General features: G+C 47.3%; 1 protein-coding gene and 1 non-coding gene across 2 annotated transcripts in view; both read left to right on the top strand.

Annotated features, from left to right (window-relative positions):
• Positions 1–20,332, top strand: part of LOC102375640 (unconventional myosin-Vb) — a 344,293-nt gene that overhangs the window by 76,139 nt on the left and 247,822 nt on the right. The window lies entirely within an intron of this gene.
• On the top strand, positions 8,509–8,665 carry LOC112551801. Its single transcript, XR_003096112.1, has one exon. It is a non-coding gene; the product is annotated as a U1 spliceosomal RNA (small nuclear RNA).

Below are 20,332 nucleotides of genomic sequence, written 5' to 3'. Positions count from 1 at the left end.
GGCAGGGGACCAGTCCCTCCAACCCCAGTTTCCCCAGCCACTTCCCCCTTCCCTATGGCCTGGGGGAGCTGAGAGAAACTACCCTCCCTTCCCTTCCTCTTATCAAGTGCTTGCCTGCCTCCGTCTCTGCCAGAGGTGGGAGGGGGTGGAGTCTGGTCTCCTGCCAGGCCCCTGTCCTGCTGGGAGTCCTCCTTGGGCTGTTGCCCTCCCCTGCCACCCCGAGCCCTGACGCTTGCCTCCCACCCCCTCCACTCTAGGATCAAGTTGGGAATGGCCTGGCAGGGCCCCCCACTGACTGACCCAGCTGTGGTCTCCAGCCAGGTTTCCCACCCCCACATCAGCCAGCCCTTATTGCCCCAGCTAGGGAGCAGAGGGCCAGGGCCAGTTGTGCTCTCTGGAGCAGACAGCATAGCCCAGCCCAGGGCTGCGAAGCATGCTGGGATGCTGGGGGACTATGATTTTAACTTGAACCAAGAAGGGGTCTGGGATAGAAGTTACATAAACTGGGTTGACCTAAATCAGTGAAGTCTGATACTGCATTCAACCAGATCTATTTTAAACCAGTTTCAGCCTCCTTGAAACTGGTTTATATGCACTGAACTTCTGTTCTGGTACAGGTTTAAACCAGTTTCTGATCACTTAAACTGGTTTGTGTGCAAATTTTGGCCCTAGCCCTAGTAAGAGATTGGTAGCGTAACGGGGTGGGGGGGTTACTGGGGCAGCAGCCGTGGATGCTGCCTTCGTGGGCAGAGGTACCAAAAGCAGCAGTTGCCACATTGCTGGTTGCTCTGCCTTGCCACTGGTATCGCTCTGGGCGCTGAGTGGCTACCCCAAGTGCGGAGCTGTGCTGTTGTACATCTAAACGATGAACACATCTTGACTTAGCCCAACTTGGTAGAGCCAAGTTAAATTTTGGGTTAGGTCTCCTCAGTACTTGAACACAGAATTTCCTTTGGAGCTCTTCCAAGTTGGAAGGAAAAGACTAAAGTCAGTCGGTATGAAAACGTGGTGCCCCTGTAGGTTAGCGTGTTTAAGGTGTGTGGTGGTTTCAGTGAGAGAACCAGTTTCCTGACCGTTCATGGTTTTGAACAGTCTATGGTGTTTTTCATAGCATTGCATCTCTAGTATCCTTGTATAGATGACTAGTACACTACTGCTATAACTTCCCCTGGAAATGAGGTGCATCTTTTTCTTTGTGTGTTTGTATATACTTGCATGTTGTTATAGATGAGACGCACTACTAGTGCTGTTGGATATTCAGTACTTGCATGAGTTTTATCAGAGTATTCATTAGATTTGCTGCTGTCAACAGACAGTGGGCTGGAGGATTTCAGAGGCCAAAGTAAAACTAATTGATGGGTGTGGCTGGGTCTGCCTTTTATTGCTTAAGTTTCTGTCTTTTCCCAGGAAAAAGTAGGCAAGCAGATTTCTAACCAAGGGAGAACACTTTTTATAAGCAGGTGAACTTCCTACTTTTGGGTTTCTTTTACCTTCATCTTAAACCCTTGGTAGCAATCGCAGCCTGAGATGAGCTACGTGGCTAGGTGGATGACTAGGCTGATCTGGACTGGAAGTGTCATAGCTTTCTTGCCAGCCGTGCGTGACAGGGAGACTTACCTGCCTGGATGAATCTCTGCCGTCACTACCTGCGGCAGGTGTAGAACAGCAGAGCAGAGCTGTGACAGTCTTGCACAATCATCTCGGGATCCACTTGCAGTCAGCGAGCTTTGAGCTTGTTAGCTATTAAACAGAGATTTGAATTCTCCCCAGAGAATGATACACTGCCAAAAACTTTTAAATGTGTATTGTTGATGTCACCTGCTCTCTCCAATTCCTCTTGAGAGCTGTGATTTGGAGTCAGACACTCATGTAAATGTCTTTAATGATTTTTAAAAAGGGGGAACAATTTTTAACTTTTTACAGCTGTTTTGATTTGCTGACTGTTTTCAACATTTGATATGTGCCTCACCCACAGAAGCAGTATTTGCACGGGTGTTCCTCAAAAGGTTGCTTTTGTGCAAGGCAGACCTGATTTTTTTGAAAAGTAATAGCTCATGCATTAGTGCCTCAAGCCACTTGGATTTAAAAATAAGTAAAATCAATTTTTTTATTTAAATGGGATATTTTTATTTAAATTTATTATAAAATTTCCCTTTTTAAAATAAACCAGCTTAAAATTAAACTTGAACTGAATACAGCATAGGTTAAGGTATATATTTAATATACTGTTAATGTTAAATAAAATATGCTGAGACACTGAGCATCTACTAAAAACTCTGGAGTTAAGGCTGATTTTCTTCTATATAGGAATGAGTGGGAAAGTATCTAACTTGTGAGGTCAAGATTTAAAAATCTGGCACAATATTTCATGAATTAAAAGCTTGACCCTACAAGGGATGCAGGGGCTGCACACCTGGGTGCAAAGGATCAGCTAAGTCATCACAGGTGTTAGAGCCTGGCCTCTGGCTCCAGCAGGCATCGCCTTGTGTATTCCTTGATCAGGATTATCCCCTGAGCTCCCCTGGATGGTATCAAACTCCTGTTTTATTCTTTCTAGCTCAGCTCTTGGTGGAAAGAATATTTTCTTCATTTGAACTTGGTCATGTAAAGCTGAGAAATTGATAAGGAGTTAAAAAAGTAGGAAAGCTTGGTTGTTGGGTTTTTTTGGGGGGGGGGGGGGATCTTTTTTTTTTTTTTCCTCAGTCTGTGTACAAGCGGGGGGAGTGGGGGAGAGGATGAGGTTTGAGTTCTAAGAACTTGAGAAAAAGGGGTAACATTTTTCAAAACAGCCTGGGTTAAAAAGTCTCCCTTTTAAAGAGTATTAGGCAAGTAGTCATTATGTTCAAATGACCATTTTCTAAAATGCCTAGGGAATATTCCCCAGTGTAACTTGAAATTTAGTGGTTTAATTCACTAACCACAGTTCATACTTCTAATACTATAACAGTACCAGTGTTTAATAAGTTAATTGTAAATGGGCACCATGCTTTGCTTCTGAAAAAGGAAAAAAAGAAGAGTTTCTGCATCCTACTGTGTTAGAGCTTTTATTAGTCTGTCCTAACCACTACCTATCAAAGAACATCTACACCATTGGCCAGCATGATATACTCTAGAAATGTGGCTTCACCCCTCTGACCTTCTTGTCCTTCATAGTAGCTACTGTGTTCAAACCACCCTACTTCTCCCAGGCAGCTCCTGTTTTATATAGAGTGCTCTGATTTATCTACAGACCTATAGAAATAGGCTTGCATTAACTAGTACTCGTGCAGATCATTTAGCACAAGGGTGCTTAACCTCCAGCCTATAGGTCAGGATGTGGCCCACGGTGCCATGTCATCTAGTCTGTGGGACTCCCCACTGGTCCAGAATTTGAGCAGCAAGAGAACAGTGGCACTGCTCCCCGGTTCCCAAATCTCTGGGCCCATAGGGAGTCCTGTGTCCCATGCATCAGATCCAGCACTCGATCCTAGTGCGCAGAGATGGGGCAGCATTGGTCCCCAGGGCTCAATCCTGGTGAGGGAGGGGGTGGCTGGCAGGGGCAGTACCAGACTTCAGAGCCCAATCCTGGTGTTTGGGGTAGGGGAGGCAGGAGGTGGCAGGGAGCAGCACTGGGCCTTTGGGACCCAACCCTGGTGCATGGGGAGGGGAGCAGAAAAGGGTGGTTTTGGTTCCCAGCCCTGATCTGGTTTGCAGACAGACCCTACGCCACTCATCTAGCCTGTAGAGCGAAAAGGTTGAGCACCATTGGTTTAGCACAAGTGAAACAGCAGCTATTTGTATTCGTTTTCTACTTCTGAATTAATGCATTGGAGATATCAACTTCCTGATTCCCTGGGAAATGAATTTGAGACTTCTAACTAGGGACCTACTTAATTTGTGGTTTCCCAGACTTCAGGAAACCGTGAAAACCAGGATAGTCTGTAAAATCAACGACAACAAAATCCTTAATGCTGGCTCCCCATTGGGGCAGGGCGGCATGAAGGGCAGCCAGCAATTGAGATAAGTAAAAGGGGGACGGGAGAGTCAGATCAGCTGTCTAAAAGGCTAATAGGCTGAGGTCAGTGGCCACTATTAGTTTTTACTGTCATAATTTTTACCTGGAATATTTAGGAGACTTCTGCATTGAAAATGTAGGTGTTGCACAAATACCTGGAAAAAGAAGTACAATCTCTAAAAGAGCCCTTGTGGAGCGGTGGATGAAAAGGTGGCAGAGATGTTACTTTATAAGCACTGGTCACAGTCCCTGACTTGAGGAACTACATAGTGTCATAACCCAAAGGTATGATTTTGTGTGCGCTTCGGCACTAGAAGTTTTCCCGCTAAATTGCAGCTTCGTTGCACGGTGGAGTTTTCTGCTGCAGAGGAGAACCCCGGTGCAAGGGAGAATTTCCTGCCAATTTGTAGCTTTATTTGCAGGGTGCATTGCTCAAGTTGCAAGAGAAATGCACGGTGCAAAGGAGTTCCTGCCACCCGCATGCAAATTTGTTCTCCGCTATTGGCTAGTTCTAAATTATTCCCACGTGGCGGCTAACGATTGGCCTGCTAGTCGTATAAGACGCTTGAGCGGTTTCTGCCCAAGCCGAAGAGGACTCCACATCCATCTCGTGGGGACTCTGGGTACACGGCAGGGTAATAGAGACCCTGTGTGAGATTCGGAGGAGTTTGGCGACCTGATCCACTGCCCACCTCTTTCCGTCTTCAAGCGATAATTTTTTTTTTAAGACTTATCTATGAGGTTTCTATTTCGGTGGCGCGCTTGTCCAGGGCATCCGGAGCTCTGTTTCCATGGAGCCTAGCAAACTCCACGTGATTGTTCGTGTCGTTTTGTTTGTAACTGCAACTCAAGCAAGTTTTCCAGCCTGCACCGCAACCATCTCCGGTGTAAGTAAACAATCTTTAAATCTACCATTACGAGTCCGTGCCTAATTCTAGCGTGTCGCCCGTTCTCTCTGACCCCGTGTGCCCGGGCTGCTGGCCACAGCCCACGCAGAGCACAAAAAAGGGCCCGGCTCACACCCGGCCCGCACACATAGCATAGCTCAGTGAAATGATGGGACTGTAACTCGTCATATCAGTGTTTACTGTAAATACTGCAAAGCGCTCAAAATGCAGAGAAATTAAATGACTTGCAGTGGGCTCATGGCACTTATTTGCTAAGCATTTTCCTGGATCCTAGTAGGTGCCTCTATACACGCACTTTAGTTCATAGACACCTATTTTACTGAGCATTTAAAATGTTGCATAAAGTGCAATTATGCTAATGCGCAGTAAAATAGGCTACTGTGTGTTAGGTATCACTTAAAAACTGTGCATATTCGTTACTGCGCCTTAAGGCAGCTTAATGCGCATTTCTTTAGTACCTCACATTGGAGGTACTAAATTTAATGCACATTAGAAAAAGTGCCTTAATGCATGTGTAGACATGCCCAGCGAGTAGTAACACTGTGTTCTGGTCTGTTTTCCTTCTGTTTGCAAGCTAGGTTGTTGAGATGTACACATTTCTGAGCGTGTGTGATAACAAAGATTTTGCTTAGACCAACCAACCAGCCTGTCTCATGCCTTTTTAAGGAATTACCATGAGAGAGATCTGAATTCCAAATTCAGAGACTCAAGTGAATTAAAGTCAGAGCAAAAGCAGTAATTGACAGTAACTGGTTGAGCCTCTCAAAATCAGCTCTTACAAACTCAGGTTGCCTGTACACGAGCCTGGAGGCTGCTGCAGTGCGCTGTAATTACAGTGCATTGGAGCAGATTGGATTAATTCAGTCTGCTGGAGTGGTAATTACTGTGTTCAAGCCAGCCTCCATGCTTTCTGTATCAGTGTCCCTGTGCTTAAAAGTGCTCCTGCCACCATTTTCATCTAAACCTCATTTGAGTTCTAGATAAAGTGCCCCCACTGCCATTTTGAAGCACGGGAATGCGATGCATGAGAGGATCTGGGCACTTTAATTAAAGCACCCCCGGCCCCTCTCTAGGGGCGTGTGTGTGTGTGTGTGTGTGTGTAAAAAAAAAAAAAAAAAAAAAAAAAAAAAAAAAAAAACCTTCAGCTTGACATCCCATTAAAAGGTGTGTTGGGTTGTGCATTCCTCTGTTAAAAACTTAAGCCTTGAGGATATCTTGTTTATTTTAAATGTATACCTGGGTATGCAAAAAGAAAATACAAGGTATTCAGACAATATTTCTAAAAATAGTTCAGTAATTATTGTCTTAACTGCAACCTTGAGGGTTCTCTCAAGAAACCTGTTGATATAAGAATGCAAATTTCCGTTTTTTTTGTTTTTTTTGGGGGGGGGTGGGGTTTGGTGAGGGGGGGCGGTTGTTTACTCAGGGTAAAAAACAGGTTGGGTTTCAGGTCCCCATTCGGATTTGTCCCTGCTTCTCATCTGCATCAAAACAGGTGGGGGACAGTTCTTATACATGCAGCTTGAATAGCAATTACTACTAACACCCCCCTCCGTCCTGCCCGGTACAATCAGGGGACTACTTAGTTAATTGACATTCAAACTGCATGTGCAAAGGGCTATGCTGCTCCAAGGTTTTGACTCTGATCAGTCAGAAATGACACTCTCTTTTCCCATGACAGTCATGGTTAATTTTGAGTTAATTGCCATTTATTCCAGGGACGAGCTACATGTGAAATGGGCTTCTCCACTTCTAGGTTTTGATTCATATCAGTCAGAACCACTTCAAATGCAATGTCTTTTTTCACCCAAGGAAGGTGCCATCCTTCCTTACTTAAAGTACTTCCATTGGCATCAAAAGGAGCTGATGCTGCCCTCAGATCCTTGCAGTATTGCATTCACTGCTGTGCTGAATTGGCTTCATTGGGTCCCACACTGGGAAGTTGAATTTAAGAAATGTGCTGACTTAATGTCTTTTTCTTAATTTAATTTTTTAATATACTACAATTGCAAGAATTGTAAGTGGTTTCTTGTCAATTTCTCAATTTTGTGTTAGAACTGAATAGCCTTTTAAGGGCTCCATACTGTATCTTGTTTCAAGTAAAGGATTTCATGGTTATAGTTTTCATTGCATTAAATTTTGATTACAACTCTGGTATTACAGTTCATCTTCTTTATCCTGAAAAATATTTTGCGAGAATTCTATTTTCCCACTCAAACCATTGAATCATCTCATTGTGTTTATAGATGGCTTTACTTAATCTCACAGTGCAGTATGGTGAATTGGAAATTAACTTTATTAAAAACCACGGTTTACTGAACTGAATGGCTCAAGGGATGGTTAATGGGTTATAAAAATCTTTTTTACCACTTGGGTTCTTGGCTCGGATCCATCTCTGAATGGTAGATGCTGAAAACAGTTGCCATCTGATAGCTGTTTTTTGCCGCTTAACTGCTATTCCACCTGTCACTAAAGAACCTCCAAGGTGCAGCTGGAGGGTGCAGCTCCTAGGTCTAACTCATGGCACTTTACAGAAAGTGTCATGAGTTAGACCAATCCACCTGACCAAACAGACATTAGTGTTGGGTTGGGAGGGTGGGAGAGTGAACTCTGTATTTTGCAGCTGATCCAGGGAATGGGGCTGCAGAGATGCGGCCTCTTCCCCTAACTCTGCCCACCCGCCCCCCTGGTCCCATGTTGATTCAAGATGGGAGGGGGAAAAGCCAGAGAAGAGGTGCTGTTCTGGGGTTTCTCCAACCCTGTTGGAGTCAGGAGGATGGATTGGAGTCCCTACCTGGGGGGGAGGGGCCTCCAATCCACCTGCCCCACCCTCCAGTATTGGCTGGGCACCCCCCAGAATGAGCTCCCTCTACTCCCTTCTGTTCCCATTCTGAAAGCAGCACCAGGAGCAGTGCTGGGCTGGCAGCAGAGCCCTGCTCCCAGTGAGTGCAGACAGAAGTTAATGAAGATGCTCTGCTCTGGAGCACAGTCATCTGAACCCTCCTGCAGTGAGGATTCAGATTTCCACGAGATCAGACCCTTTTAAAGCATCTGCAGCAGTTACTTGTGTTTTATACAGTGCTGTCAGGAGCCAGATTGGGTGAAAATTGTCACTTTTTTTTTTTTTTTTTGTCTGCGCCATCAAGATAGGCTAAGCCCTGAATTGCTGACCAGCTGAAGTTTCTATTCACAGCTAAAGTTCATCCTTTCAGGTGTGAGTTATACACAGCTGCTGCTCCTGATAGGAGTAGAGGATTTTGTTTTCCTCTCTGCTCAGGTGCCCAGTTGAACAGTTTGCTGCTCAGTCTGCTGTGCTGAAGAGCTCCTGTCATTTTGCAAGTTGAGTTCTTTTATGCTGCTTTCTGTTAGTGTTACTTATATGGTAAAATACCTTGAGTCTGTTCTGACTTCACAGACAGTCTGATACACAGTGTATCTAAATGGTGGGATATGCAGGAAAAATATAAACCTGCCATTACTTTTTACAAGAAAATCCTTTGCTACATCACAGGCCAGGTGGAAAGTGCTTTGCTTTAGACCAGTCACAAGTGAAATCTTGATCCACCTTGCCTTCACAATTATCAGAAGTAATTGCTCTAGACAGCCAGAACCCAGGGAGATACCATGATCGACCAGGTGGCTTTCCCAGGGTGAAACCTGTCCATTGCAAATGGGGCAGGCCGACCCCTGCAAGTTCACAAATGTGAGCAACTTGACTGTATAATTTTGTGATAATGAGGGACTGTGTGTGCTCTTGTTCCCCTGGCTTGCTTCTTTAGCCTTTCTGATAGGAGCAAGCGTGACTAGGGGGCATCTGAACGTCAGTGCCTCTGAGCTTGGGGCCTGCATGCAGGATGCCAGCCATGCATTTGTGGAATATCTGGAGCCCAGAATGATGGGTCTGGGAGGAAGGAAACTTGTCCAGTGGTAGAGCCACACAGACTTGAACAATTGAGCTTGATTAAAATTGGAAGCACATTCACCACCTTGGCTGGGCTCCCTCCCTCCCTGACCGTGTGTATCTCAACTTGCCCCCTTTCTCTCTTCTCCCCTGCCCCCGATTTACCTGTCTATGAGAGATGACTGTGATCAATCAAAAGTATGTGAATACCACATTTGCAATTCAGAGGGGTCTGCACCTCCATTTGAAATTTCTAAAGGGGTCCACATCTCCAGCTGAAATTTTTAGGGTTCTACAAGTGGGGAAAAAGGTCAGAAACCATTGCTCTAGAGTGTCTGCCTGTGGATCTCTGACAAGGGGAAAGAGAGGGACAGAGGTTGGGTGATTCCTTAATAATCAGATACTGGGGTTTTCTCTGCTGTGGGTTAGAGTAAGGTGATGCAGGAGCTATATAGGATGTTGCTTCTTGGCACTTCCTGAGATGGAAGGACCTATGGATACAGAATCTTTCTGAAGCACGCAAAGATGCTGGATGCTAGAAGCCAGCCAGGTGCTCTCAGATGTGCACGTGTAAAGTGAATACACACATTTGCACGGTCTGTCTGAGCTGTATTGCCTTATCCTGGCACCCTGCGCAAGTAGGGGGGACAGCCTTCTGGATGAGGTATTGGTCTCAAAAGTACAGTCAGGTACATAATATTGCTTCACCTCTTTAGCAAAACTATACTGCATTTAAAAAAAAAAAAAAGCATGATGGCGCGAATAGGGATGCTTTGGAGAAATGCAAGCTGGAGCAGGGAGATGTGCCAAGGGAAGGCAGGTCTGGAGAACATCTGAATAGGACATGTGAGCTTTTACAGAAGCCTTTCTGGATCACTAACTCATTAGTAGCATGTGTCTGCTGGAGAACCAGGGCTGAGGAGCAATCTCACAGGCCAGGTTGTATTTTATTTTTTATGGCCTTTTAGTGAATTTTCAAGGCTGAGGTTATAAACCCATGAAAATGAGATTTATAATGGGAATGCAAACGCATCTTTTAACTATAATGCTGCTGGATGTTACTATAGCACAGTATAGTCAACTTTTAAATCTGCTTTACATATAGTAATTTTGCAATGCAATATGCTTTCCTTCTTATTGCTTTCATCAGCTCCTTTTTGGGATTATTTTTTTGTTCTGTGCCAACCACAGGCAAGCAGGGGTGTTGGTTAACCCACAGGAGCATAAGGCCATATACTGCTTTGGTCCTCTCTGCATGGGTGCTGTATTTGGCCTTGACAAGCAATACAGCTACCTGTCTAGTTAGACATTCATGGTGCCACAGCTTGCTGTCTTTGCTCTGTACCTATATTTTGCAGGGAGGTTCAGGGGCAGCTTCTCTTCCTGTTGCAGGGGGTTGTGGGAAGTGGCTCCACACGGTGTAAGGTCCTAGATTTTAGAGGATCAGAACGAGTAAAGAGAAAACTATTATAGCTATTAATCTGAGATGAGGAAACTACAGAGAGAGGAGAGCTGTTTGCCGTTGGTTTTATAAGGACTGTACACTCCTAGCTTTACAAGTTGGAGTGACCCTTTACATTAGATGAATAGATACTAATGGCTCTCTCTAAAAATTGAGCTGTAGGTGGCAGGGTAAGTTCTGAATTGTTTTTAAATCGGGGAAGGGAAGGCTTGGAGTAGAGGGTCTGTGTAGGTTGGTCCCTTGGGAGCAGCAACCTGTTTGGACCTGGGAGGGAGGAACACGGGTAGGAGGAGGGAAGAGGTGGAGGAGGCACCAGGCAGTCGGCCAGCCTGCGCGTCCTGGCTAGAGAGTTAAGTGCAGGTTCGGCCAACGGCAGTGCTGTGCTTTTAGAAATATGGAGCCCTTTTTCACGTTGCTCTGAATGTGGTTTACAAAACAGGCTTAGTAGTGGGCTTTGTTCTGCTGTATCTGATGCCAGAGCTGGGGTTATGGCTGATCACTGGATGAAACTGCAAGCGGGCAGATTATGAGCAGGATGCTAAACATGGATAGATTCAGGCACAGGAGTGAATCACTTTGCTCCTCGCTGAATGCAGCCACCTGTAGGGTAGAGGACAGCTGCCAGACGGTTCCTCAAATACAGCAGGCTAGGACAGCACAACTTTTCCCCTCTTCTGCATAAAGGCTCTAAGGTCAAGCCTTGTTCCTATAGGAAGTACCACAGGATCCTGAGCGTCCATACTAGGCATGCCAGGCCTCGGTTTTTAAGAGCTTCTTCAAATGACATATGAGGCAGGCAGCTCAGTTCAGTTACCTTGGGAATGACTGCCCTCACTGACCCCGCTGGGATTCAGCCATGTGATGGTAGGGGAAGGGAGGGTCTCCCCTCCTGTGCCCCAGTCTGTCCACGTTTAGCATAATGCTCGTAATCTGCCTGCTTGCAATTTCCCGAGCATGAAGTGCTCCAGAAGGCTCTGGCGTGAATCGCTTTGCTCCTCACTGAATGCAGCCGCCTGTAGGGTAGAGGACTGCTGCCGGACAGGTTACTCAAATACAACAGGCTAGAATAGCCTTCTGGAGCACTTTGTGCTCGTGTAGAAAGGTGCAGCAGGACGTGACGTCAGAATCTTCTCTTTTTTTTTCCTCCATTCTGTTTGTGGTAATCCTACAGAAAACTTTGCGCCATTTTTGTGCAGATCAAGACACATGTCACCCCTTGCAGCTTTTGCCTAAGGGTAAGGAGTCCACGTGTAGAGTGGAGGTGTTAAGAGGAATAGAATTAGGTGCAATGCCATGAAGAAAATGCATGCTTCTTTCCCCCATTTTTACTAGGAAAACTGCTGTTCTGACAGTATATTTGTATAGCTCCATTAACATCTAAAGGATCCTGCTGCTGCAGCTATTGAGCGACCCTAAAAATAATTACACGTTATACATATAAAAATCTATTGCTGTTCAGCTGCAGAGCAAATGATTTTTATGACTGCTGTTACTTTTAACTCTTGAGTAACTTTTTTAAAAGTGGCCTAAACATTGCACAGTAGATTTTGCTCTTGCCAAGAAGGGCCTGAGTTCATTTGGGGTGTAACAATCATAGAAATTAAGGGCTGGAAGGGACCTTGAAAGTTCGAGTCCAGCCCCCCTGCTCTGTGCAGGAATACTGCTGACATCAAATGATCCCAGCGAGGTGTTTGTCCAGTCTCTTCTTGAAGACTTCCATGGTTGGGGACTGCACCACCTCCTCGGGAAGTCTATTCCAGACTCTGGTCACCCTTACCATAAAGAAGCTCTTCCTTGCATCCAACCTGAAACCATCCTCCAACAGTTTTTTATGGCCATTGCTGTTTGTCCTCCCCTGGGGCACCCCAGCGAACAGTTTTTTGTTTTGTTTTTTTTTTTTTATCTCGGCTCCTGATATTCACCCCTTACATACTTATAGATGGCCACCAAGTCCCCCCTCAGTCTTCTCTTCCACAGGCCGCACAGTCCCAGATCCCTTTAGTCTTTCCTTGTCAGGTTTGTCCTCCTGGCCCTTAGTCATGCTTGTGGCCCTTCTCTGGACCCTTTCGGGATTCTCTACATCTTTTCCGAAGTGCGGTGCCCAGAACTGGACACAGACTGGGGTCTCGCCAGTGCAGAGTAGAGAGGAAGTATCACTTCTTTAGCTCTGCTCGCGGCGCATCAGCTAATGTATCCCAGTATGCTAACAGCTCTGACTACACTGTTGCACTGGTGCCTCATGTTCATCCTGTGATCAACTATAACCCTGCGGTCTCTTTCAGCCATCGTGCTGGCCAGGACATCTCCTAACCCAGGGGTAGGCAACGTTTTTTGGCCGGAGTGCCGAAAAAACCATAACGTCTACCTTGGAACGTGCCGAGTGCCGGCATGCCAGAAAAACAAATTTGGAGGGGGGTGTTACATGGCAGGATGCGCTGCGTACTAGTATACTTAATAATCATAAATGTTGCCTTTGTGTAAGTTTTTTGTTAAGCATGTTGCAGTGAGAGAGAGAAAAGAGAAATAAGAGAAAGAGGAGAGGGGGGAAAGAGAGAGAGAAGGAGAGCAGAAGGAAGCACACATGCACGCAGAAACGCGGAGAACCAGAACAGATGCATGCACGCACACATCCAGAACCAGACGTGTGTGCACACAGACGCACAGAACCAGATGCATGGGTGCAGAGAGCCGGGCTGCTGGGCCACCGGACAGAGTCTGACCCAACAATGCCCTGGGCCTGCCAGAGCCCCTGTGCTTCCCTGGGGCTGCAGCGTGGCCAGCCAAGATCCCGGCCCAGAGCCTGCCTATCAGCCCAACCACGCACCCACTCCACACAGCTAAGCCAGCACAAGCGCAGCATACCTGGCAAGGGGCAGCACCAGCCTCATCCCAGTAGGTGGGGCTGGGCCAGTGCTGGGCTTGCAGTGGGTGGGAATTTGGACGGGCTCAGCTGCAAGCCCTGCTGCAAGCAGCCCAGGCTCCGTAGTTGGCAGAGCTGGGGCTGACTGCAGCCGGGAGCCTGCAAACAGCTGCATGTGTGCCTCAGAGCAGATGGTTGGGAGGGGGCCTGAGGCAGCACAACCTTGGCTTCTCCCCTGCTGATGACCAGTGATCCTAGTTTTCTCTGATTTTAAAAAATTGCAAATTCTCTGATTTAAAAAATCCATGGTTAAAATTAAATGTCCCCCAGCCCTGCTGGAGGGGGTCCCCAGCTGCCAGGGCAATGGGGCCAGGACCCAGGTCCGCAGCCCCCTGCCCCCAATGGAAGGAAGCGGCTGCTACAGCAGGAGCATGAGCCGGCTCCCTCCCCGCACTGCTGCCTCCTGCAAGCTTGGGCAGGGACAGCTCCCAGTGGCAGGGTGCACTGGAAAGCCTGCGCCTCCCAGATCTGTGTGGGGGGTGGGGGCAGGGCAGATTTGCCCTGCCCCTGTGCATGCAGAGGAAGTGTGGCCAGGGCAGCGCAGAGCTTGCAGCGGCAGGTAGCTTTTGTGCATGGCCCCACTGTGTCCTGCCACGCCAGTCGCACACGCTATACTGGAGAGCCTGGGGAAGGGCAGCAGGGCGGGGAGCACAGCGTTTGTGACCCAGGGTTTGCAGCTACCGGGCACTGTGGCCGGGAGGCGGTTTGCAGCTTGCCTACTAGTGCTCAGCTGGCTGGAAACCCCCGCTCCTGGCCAGGGCGCCCAATCTGGCTGGGAATTGAGGGAGTGGGGAGCAGCAGGGGTTTCCAGCCAGCTGAGCACTCTGACAGGGAGCAAGGAGGCTGCGAACCCCCTCCTGGCCAGAGTACCTGGCTGACTGCAAACCTCGCTGCTCCCTCAGCCCCTAGGTAGCTTCCCCCTCCCTGTGCCCTGCAAGCCCCACTTACAGCTCATTCTTCTTGCTGGAGGTAAGTGTAGGTGTCAGGCCCTGCCCTTCCCTGCCCTTTTTGCAAACAGCTCCTGGAGGCTGGAATTTTGCCAGCCTGCATAGCTCTTTGCAAAAGGGGCTAATCCATGGGTTTCTCTTCAGAGAAAAACACAGATTTTTCCCTTTTTTAGATTTTTAAAAACGGGAAATCCGTGGTTTTCTCTGTTTCTTCCATGGGAAACAGAAAACCAGGATCCTTGCTGATGACTGGGCTCTGGAGCCCAGAGCAGCTGCTTGTAGCCAGCCTAGGCTCTGGACCACTGCTGCAGGCAGGCTGCAAACAGCTGTGCTGGGCTCCAGCATCAGCTCTGTACCAGTGCTTGCATGAGTGTCTTGGAGCAGGTGGTGGGGGGGACGGGGCTTTAGGCACTGCAACCCCGGTCTCTCTCCTGCTGCCGGCCCAGAGCTGATGGTGGGGCTCTGGAGCCTGGTGCAGCTGTTTGTAGCCAGCCTGGGCTCTGGGCAGCTGCAGTGGGCAGACTGCAAACGACTGTGCCGGGCTCCTTAGTTCCAGCATCAGCTCCATGCTGGCGGTGACTGAGCACGCACCTCGGAGCAGACAGCAGTGATAGGGCCTGGCCCTGAGGCAGCGCAACCTTCCCACTGTCCACTTCAAGGTGTGCATGCAGCTGTTTGCAGCCTGCCTCCTGTACCCAGCCTCGGCTCTGGGTAGCTGCTGCCAACCACAGACCTGGGCTGCTTGCAGCTTCCCAGCCTCCTGCTGGGAGCAGCCCAGGTTACCCAGAGCTGGGGCTGGTGGCGGTGTGCTGAGCAAAATGGTCTCGTGTGCCATGCTTGGCACACGTGCTGGGGGTTTCCAACCCCTGTCTTGACCTATATTCATGTAGCTAGTTAATTCTCCCCAGATGAAGCACTCTGCATTTATCCTTATTGAACTGCATCTGGTTATGCTCCACCCACTTTTCCAATTTGTCCAGGTCTGCTTGGATCCACATCTTATTCCCTAGCATGACTGCTTTTCCCCTTAATTTAGTATCGTCCGCAAACTTGGCCAGCGTGCTTTCCACATCCTTATCTAAATCGTTGCTAAAGATGTTGAACAGCACGGTGTCAATATTGATGTCAATGACGCTTGCAATGAATTTGCCCCATTTTGCATGCGAGGAAAGGTCCGTAAGTCTTACTTAAATCTGTGGAATTTAATCTTTGCGTTAGTGGTTGTTAGCAGAAACACAGAATTTTGTTGGCTTAGGGCTCCTTTACCGTGCTTCCTGATGTATATAATTTATGTAATTTTATCCTATCAAGCTGTCTAACGGTCTCAGGTAAAGATATGTCTTGCTGTTTTTCAGTGTAAATCAGGATGACCGTGTGTCCTTGGAAGCAGGAAGCCATGGGATTTTTTTTGTCTCCTGTCCCAGTGTTGGTAACCCATGCCCCGCCAGAGGAGGGGCGTGAGGGTCTCTCCAAGCCAAAAGGCCTGTTGCAAATTTTCCTGGTAACTCCCAGCACAATCCCTCTCTGTCAGTCTTCAAACCTGGCTCCTTTCCTGCAGAGCAAGCCAAATCCACAACTTGCAGGGGACAGTAAAGAAGAAAGAAATAGAGGTGTTGCCACCTGATTTTTCTCTGTTGCATTCCCAGTGGCGAGTACTGTCCCATGTATACTTCCCAGGCCTCCTCAAGCCCATCTAGTGTGGCTGCCATCCTGACTTCACATTCAGAAAAGCTGGTCTTTAGAGGCTGAACTCTAGCATGTGCATGCATTGTGAAAACTGGAGACATTCCTCCAGTTTTTTCACAATGCAGTCCTCCTACTTCTGAACTGCAAGCCTGGCTTCTTAATTTGAGGTCTTTCTGGAAGTTTATCAAGCTGTTCCTTAATTTCAGTACTGCATCACTGTAATGTTTCCCTGTTGTGACAAACTGGTGCTCTCATTTCCAGTTGAAGATGATGCAGCCAGCAGGCTGTAAACCCCTGAGGTTGAAGGGGAATATCCAGGGCCCTGTTTGATGTAAGGCTTGGTGGCAGGGGTGCTGCTTGTTCTTGGAGTCCTGCTAACTTCCCATCAGGATATTTGCAGTGCCTTGCCCTTTGCTTGATGGCTGATGCTTGCAGAATCAGGTCCTAATTTAACAGTTGTGGTGTGTTGGCCTCCAAGTAGGCTGGCCAGGGCATTTTGTTTCATTGGATGGTAACAGGTAAGGTCTAATTGACTGCCATGTAAATGAATTAAACCTCATTAGAATGGGGTGTTAAGATGCTGAGTAACATCATAATTTTGTTATATGTACTAGTGATTCTGTTTACTTTCCAGATTTATCCCCTCTTGTGGGGGGATGCAGGAGGGCTTAAATGAGATTTTAATGTTAATCCCTGTGCTCTGCCTTTTGGGATTTCTTATTAAACATGGATGTTTGGATACTATGGGCCAAGGCTTCTACAGCTAGAAAAATGTGTGTTGGGAGGTTTCACATTTCTTCTCAGCTTGCAGTAAACAATCTGTATTGAGAGGACTTCCCCCTCTTACTACTTGCCCCCCACTTCTTGCCTTCTCCCCAATCTTCCCAGGGCTGTATTTCCATGGATACCAAGAACTTTCAGGATCTCGCATGCTGATATAAATATGCAAAATCTTATTTTCAAGTGTTCTTTAATCCCTTGTCCAAAGCTGTCCTGAGATTTCTGCTTGCACATTTCTCTTTAACCCTAAAAGCAGTCTTGGTTTCACACCCCTGGACTGGTTCTCCTATCAGTCCCCATGTTCTGGCCAGGAGGGTTCCTTTGTACCTGTTTGTGTCTAGGTAATTTTACCCTGATGTGGAGTGACTTGTGCCAGCACAGGCAATGTGTTGTGTGTCGAGACAAGCTGCACTGGTATAAGGGTGAGAACACGCAGCCTCTGTAGGGAACTCAGACTAACAGAGAAGGTTGCAGAAGGGTCCTCTCATCCGTACAGATTATAGCAGCTTATTGTGCATGTTCGCTGCTCTTCCTGGCTTCTCCTAGAATATCCATTTAAATTGGAGGTCTTGCTCCTTAGCTTCAGGCTGCATTGGACAGCTCTGTTCCTTGGACACAATGGGAGGGATGGGACTTTTTTAGTCCGTTAGTCCCAGAGTAAATTCCCTCAGGAACTGAAGTCCATCTTGGCCACTATTGCCTTCTGCTCCCAGTGTGAACTTCAGCCTGACTTTGCTAACATGCATGGGATAGCGTGTGGAGTTAAAGAAAAATCCCCCAAAGCATAAGCTTCCTCAACACCAAATATTCCTCTGCAGATGCCAGTCCCCCAGGAGGAGAGGATGAGTGAGCCACAGGTGACGGATACACATTAGTTGTCATGTAATGTCTGGTTACTGCAGGGATGAGGACTGTATGGGAACTGAACAGAAATTTGATGCGCTCGGGGAGCCATCAAAGTAGCAATCCCATCTCTGGTCTGTCCTATGGATCGCTGCACTGCCAGGAGTCCTTGCAGTGGGGTAGCTCTGCTGAGATCAGGCACTGCAGCGTTCGGCATGGCCGGGAGTTTCTTACTTGAAATCGTGCAGGGAGTGCCCACTGAAGGTTTGTTGAGCATGTTAAGTATATAATAAAGCCTCGGGTACTTGGAAAATTTTTGGTGTCTGTCTGCCGGGTATAATCAGAAATTTTTGGCAAGCTTCAGCTCCCAGTCCCCCATTCTGTGAAATCATATAATGTGCCTTTGCCCTGCTTAGGATAACTGGATGTAGGAAGGGCAGAAGCCAGGTTCCCACTGCTGAGAACTGGGCAGTGCGTGGGGTGGGGGTGGTTGAAATAGCAAGTGCTCCTTTTTCCACCCAACCAAGCAACCTGAATTCTCTCCATTTCTTCCATGTTGTACTCTCTGTTTCCTAATAACACAATTGCACATATAGGCAAATGTTTGGCTGCAGTTGAAAGACCAAGGACTCTCACTTCCAAATTCCCTCCTTCACCTGGCTTCATTTGCCATCTGCAGTTCCTGAGTTTTGGTTGGGCTTGGAAGTGGAAAGGCCAAATAGCCACTAGAAAGGCTGAGTTCATTGTAGTCCCCTTCTACTTGGTTAAAACCAGTAAACACTGAGCAACTTGCAGGAGAGCTTGAGTGTTTGAGAACAAAGCAGGCTGGTGGGGCAGAGGGTCATGGTCCCCTTCCATGTTCTCCTGACACAAGCTCCAGCCATGCGAGCCCCAAAGCAAGATGGTGCTCACAGGACACTTGCAGATGTTTGAAATCATGAGCACTGGGCTTCACTGTAGTTGGAGCTGCCAGATTTGAATGCAAGGGAACAGTAGCTAGACCTGAATAAGTATACTGGTGGGGAAGGAGATTATGGCAGGCTCTGGGCTGAGAAGGAATTGGGGAGTGGGTTAGTGGCTGGGAGCCCCTAGGCAGTGGGGAGATGGATTGGAGGACGAACTGCAGAGTTCATGCTGGAAAGGCATTTTGCTTGGTACTTGTGCCCTGGGGAAGGGGCCAGAGCTGCGCTGCCACAAAGAGGATTGGCCACAAAGAGGATTGGGCCCTTGGGGCTGCTCTGCCGCATGCCAACATCTTACAAGCTGGGGTTGTGGGTGTGTATGGCACTGCCCAAAAACGTTACTGACCCTGCTTCAATCGGTTACTGAGTTTGATATGCTTTTACCCAGAATTTATTCTGTAATATATTCTGGTTTTTAATTTGGGATTCCCAAATCTCTTCATTCTTTTGATGTCAGCAAATACTTGGGAAAACTGTCATTGCCCTTTGTTGATCCCTGACCCTTGCAACCTGCTACTGATCTTGGCTACTCTGCTAAGGCAAATGAGAGAAGTTAGTGCTAATTACTTGTGTGGGTGCCAGAAAAGGGATTTGTATTTTGAGCAGAGAGGTTGAAGTAAAAAAATTAATCCTCTTTTGAGAGTTGATGTTTTGTTACAGCTCTTGGAATTAGTGTTGTGTTGGGTGTTTTATGTTTTTGTTTTTTTTTTTTTTGTTTTTTTTTTTTTTTTACATTGCTGCAAACATGTTTAAGCACCTTCTTATCTCAAATTCTTACAGCTGTGTAATGATGAAGCCATTAACAAATTAATGAAATGCTGTATTATTTGGAAACATTTTAAAAATATGTACCTGCTTAGCTGGCGTTGAAGATCTTTGTTCCTCAAAAGGCATACTTTGCATTTAAAAGCAATCCCTTTTCATTTGGTTTTGGGTTTTAAAGTTCTTGTCTAAGGACTGGGTCAGTGTTTTTGAAGGCCTAGCCTGAAACGTGGTCAATAAAACTAAATTTGGAGTCTTTTAGAAGGTTGAATGTACTGCATTTTCTCGCAGACCGCATGCACAAGATATAATACACACCTTATTTTTGAAAGGCAGAATGAAGGAAAAAAAGAGAATTCCTTGTAGTAAGTAACTGAGTAACAGCAGCCAGGGAATTGAGCTTGCTTATTGTTTTGTGCAGGTTTCAGTGGATCTTATTTTCAGTTTAACTTGGCAAAGAGCAGAAATTACTCTTAGCATTTTTCTCTCATATTATGTATACTTTGATTTCTAGCACCTCTTTTGGGCGGGGGGGAGGGGAAGCAGATGTTGTATGTGAGAAAATACTGTAGTTATGTATCCTACTATTTTTGGTCTTGTACTTGGCAGAAAACCAGCTATAGTCCCATCTAGAAATTACCTGGTTTGTGATCAAAATTAGAGTCCATAAGCTGTTAACCCAGGTAGAAATCCACCCTGCTTCCACTGAAATAAATGGCTATAGTTTCCCCTGACTTCACAATATGTTCAGAGCAAGGGGCTGATCCTGGGGGAGGGAGGTGCAGGGGCATGCCCGCACCCCCCTTCAGCTGTCGCATGCTTGCTGCCTGCTCCCGCTTCACTGCAGGCATCTGGGTTGCCTGCAAAGTCCAAGATGTGGCTGGAGCCCCATGCTGCAGGGCATACTAAGGAGGGGGGCAACCAAGAGGGAGCAGGGGTGGAAGAGGTGACCTACCTGCTGCTGTCCCCAGATGGAGGAAAGCCCCAAGCTGCTTGTCCTGTTCCACCTGGGGGCTACCAAGGACAGCTGAATGGGGTGCCAGGCTCAGCAGCAGCTGGCAGGTCCCTGTTACCCATCCCTTGGTCTTCTTTTGTGGGTTGGGGGCTCTAGCTGTAAGGAGTGCAGGGAACAGATGCTGGAAGGGGGTGGAGGGGGCTGCCTGCTTG

This window comes from Alligator sinensis, unplaced genomic scaffold, assembly GCF_000455745.1.
Source record: "Alligator sinensis unplaced genomic scaffold, ASM45574v1 scaffold24_1, whole genome shotgun sequence".
NCBI lineage: Eukaryota > Metazoa > Chordata > Crocodylia > Alligatoridae > Alligator > Alligator sinensis.
The sequence above is the reverse complement of the archived record's forward strand: the minus strand, read 5'-3'. Positions and strand labels throughout refer to the sequence as shown.